We start from the raw sequence: 4,079 nt of genomic DNA on the forward strand, positions 1-4,079 counted from the left end.
TCTTATTTTAGGTAGTAGCACTAGAGTATGACTGTTTGGAACAGAAACCATTTAGAGCAGGGTAAGGGATTCTGGGGTGCCCTTCATTCTGATTACATGCATTTTCACAGCTGACTTTAGGTAAATGTATGACAAGTCCTTGCTGCTCCCCCCAGAAGCAGCCCTGGGTGACTGCTTAGAAACACTTAGCTTTGGTTACTTACAAGGTAACTATATAACAGGTTTGTGTTTAAAATGATTGAAGCGGACAGTTTAGAAGATCCAGACTTCATATAGCAGAAAGTCGCCATGCAAACAACTGGAAAATGGGGCTGAAAGCAGTAATCTTTTTAGGATAAAAATAATGACGATGAGAAAAATGGAAAATATCTGATTAGCTGGGACTACAGAGGAAACCTTGTTTGGGGTGAGAAAGAATAAAGAAATAAGTATACAGCCAAAGTTAGCCTGGCTTTTGGGAATTGGTAGGCTGAATATACTGACTCTCATCTATGAGCAGAGTACTTATAGAAACAAAAGGTTCCTAGATTCAGTTTGCTATGTGGCATCCTGGCAGAATGGACTCCTTTTCAGGTTAAGACGTTTATTTAAACACACACCATATTTTCCATCCATTTAAAAATCTCCCCCTTACATTCTAATTCCTACTATTTAGCCAGTAGCTGTCAATGCAGTTATCTCTGTCTTCCCTGAGTCACTTGTCCGTGGAATTTGGTATAATAATGGCAGTCCAACAATTAGAGGCAGAGAATTCTGGAACTCTTGATGATGTCCACCCTCAAAATAAGCAGGGGTACAAGGCAACGCTAACAGTAAGTAACTTATAAGTATGAATAACTTAGAAGGGGATTTAAGAATATTAATGATGCTGATAATAGAAACTGATATGTATTGCATCATGTTAACCTAATTTCTTTTTGCATTGATGATATTTCAAAATAACCCTCCTATGACGTAGGTACTATTACCCGCAGTTTACAGATCCGGTAAGAGGCAGGTTGTGTGAAAATACCCTTCTCAACATCATACAAAAAGTGAAAGTAACAGAGACAGTGGGGAAAAAAAATGTCATTGGCCCTCCCCCTCCCTGGTGGCGCAGTGGGTTAAAGCACTGCACTAAGAAACTAAAGCCACTTCCGCATGAGTTCGATTCCCGCCTGCCCCGGAGGCGACCACATGGCGAGGCAGACCTCTCCTGACCCGCCCGCTGCTCCCCTCAGCAGTGTACTTCATCGATCTTCCTGTTCTGTTTCCCGCTCTATCTCTGGTGAATCCTCTCACCTTCCGCATCTCTGGCCTGTACCCCAGTTCTGTACGAATAAATATAATAAATCTTAAAAAAAAAATGTCATGGAGCTGCTTTGCTTATTTATTGTGCTCCAATAATGCAATTCTGCCACAGTACCTTTAGTCTCCATGTCTCTTCATTCCCAATTTCAAATCCCACAAGAACACACCTACTAGATCTAGCTTTGTTCTGTCCCTGGTAAATTCATGAACTATCAGGGAGCACAGTAATGGAATGTAGATACGGTCACCCTGTGTGTGAAGGGCACCGCCTAGAAATGCCCCCATGAGTGTAAGTGGGAGCCAAATCAGGTGGTGCTTACTCCATGATCTAGCATGTAAGCAGTTATCATATGCCGTACATGTGCAGTTTTCTGTTGAGACACAGCCAAAGAATAAGAATCACGTATACTGTGAGGTTTTTATTTTGGTTTCTCTGGAGTGTGTAGGTATAGTGACTGAACTGGGGATCATCTATGATCTTGTTTTATGTAACATGGAAAAAATTCCCAGCAGAAGCATTAAAGACTACTAGTTCTGTCAGCATGCTATTTTAGGTATTCAGAATGAGCCACCTGATTAAAAAAAAAAATACTGGTTAAAAAAAATCAAACACATTAATGAGCAAGGAGAATTGAAGGAATTCACAGAGAAAAAGGAAGGCAAAAAAAGAAAACATCGTTTTGAGAAATAAGGACAGGTCAAAGTTAAAACATAAAACTCCTCCTTCGGTGTTCAGTGGTTGTACAGCATGCGAAAGTGAGAAAATAAAATCAAACAAGAAGTCGAATAGGAGACTTACATCAGAAGTCCCAAAAGGCCACATTCTTAGTGTGAGGGTAAATGAGAAGTAAAACTGATGTACAAGTCAGTAAGGAAACAAGGCTATCTTGACTTTGCCCCCTAAAAGGAAGAAAAAAAATCTCCCCTGAGAATCTATAAAGCCATGTGGATTTGACTTCCAGTTGCAATCTGTCGGTACAATCCAATAAAATGCCAGTGGAAAATTTAATCTGGTCCTAGGGTTGATGATGCCTCCAAGCAACTTGCAGAAGCAATTTCTAATACCTTGTACAAAAACTCAATTTTAACTCTGGTTTCAAAAATCCCAACACTTAGAACTCTAGAAACATGAGTGCAGAGTCCAAAAATCACAGCCCACAAGGAAACAGGCATGATGACTAACAGACAAGCACAGAGACCCATTTCATTTTCAGCATTGGATTTAACAGACTTGGAGTATAGGAGATTAGAAAATGGCATTAAATGGAAAGCAAACAGAATTCCTAAAATTGTAAATTATTTGAAAATTTAAGGGACACCATATGAAAAGGTTGAGGGGAAGTCGAGAATAAAGTGAGAATGTCTTCAAGTGTATTTTACATGTTCTGAGAGATAATGAACATGGAAGATGAGCAACACTAAAGAGAAAACAGACAATACATTTCTACAATTATTACAATATAACAATCCTGAGATGTAGGAATCCTTTCAAATCCCGAACATAGGTTTTAAAACTTGGAAAGGAAGCAGACAGGGAGTGAGAGAAGGAATGCATTCTGATTGAGATTCATCGCTGTGAGCTTGCAAAAATTTTATAGGTCTAACACGTAATCATAAAGGCAGAAAGGGAGGGTGGGAGGCAAACAGTAAGGAGAATGAAAGACACTAGGTTTTAGATAAAAGTACAGAAAAAAATAGTTCTCATTAGGAATGAGGTAAGTTTGCTTTGTGATTCATCAATAAGACAGGGGATATCCCGCTTAAAAGCAGTAAGTCCTGAGAGTGAGAAAATGTAACGGAGGAGAAAGCAGGAGATACAAATGCAGAAAGTGTTCCGTTCCAATCTAAAAAAATAGAACAGTAAGTCATGAACTAAAGACAGTTTTCTTTGAACAAAGGAAGAGAGTTAAGACGGGTGGCAAATAACAGTATCCAGCAATTACCGAGCGCAAATGGTTAAGAAAACCTGAGCAGTGAAGGACTAAAAATATTATGGGAGAACATTTGCAGGGGAGTCAAAAGGTAGGAAAAAGACAATGCTCAGGACTAGACATCTAATACATACTACTTAGTAAATAATACAACTTATTGCTGACGCAGCTCTTTAGCTATTAAGGCTACCTCCGTTAATTCTGGTCGCTCTTTGAGGGGAGGGTTATATAGATCATTAGGATGGCGAAGAGACGGACAGCAGTCCAGAATATAGAAGTCCATGTGTACGCCTTTTAATACGGAAAGCACATATCCGCTCCATATTTTTAGTATAAACTATTTTAGTGACACGGAAGCCAACCAGATGTCCCTAGCATGTTGAAGCGTGGATATTGTAGCTAAATTCCCACAGAGTTCTGTTCCAAACAATCCAAATTGCCGAACTTTGCCGATTATTCTAGCGTTAGAACCTTTACCATTTGCCTAGCTCTACTTGAAATCCATGACTCATAAACGCGGGGACATGGAATCACAGCGGCCAAGAACAGGTGAAAAGTTGTTCCTAGTTATGTTATGCAGGCGCACACAACTCCCGTCATCCCCCGTGCAAAAATCAACAAATAAACAGAGGCACCGCATTTCAGATTCTTTTGCGCACCGTTCGCAAGGGCGCCCGGTTTTTGTAGTTTCCACGCGCAGAACTGCCACCGTGTCAATGCTCTCCGCAGAGGAAATGAAACTACACTTCCCACAAAGGCGCGGGGGCGAGGTCCGGTCGGCTGACGTCATTGGCTCCGTCAACCAATGACAGCTCCGGGCGGCAGTGAGGCAAGCGCCGTCAGGCGCCAAAGTGGTTT

The sequence above is a fragment of the Condylura cristata genome, unplaced genomic scaffold (genome assembly GCF_000260355.1).
Source record: "Condylura cristata isolate star-nosed mole 26May11 unplaced genomic scaffold, ConCri1.0 scaffold00005, whole genome shotgun sequence".
In the NCBI taxonomy this organism is placed as follows: Eukaryota; Metazoa; Chordata; class Mammalia; order Eulipotyphla; family Talpidae; genus Condylura; species Condylura cristata.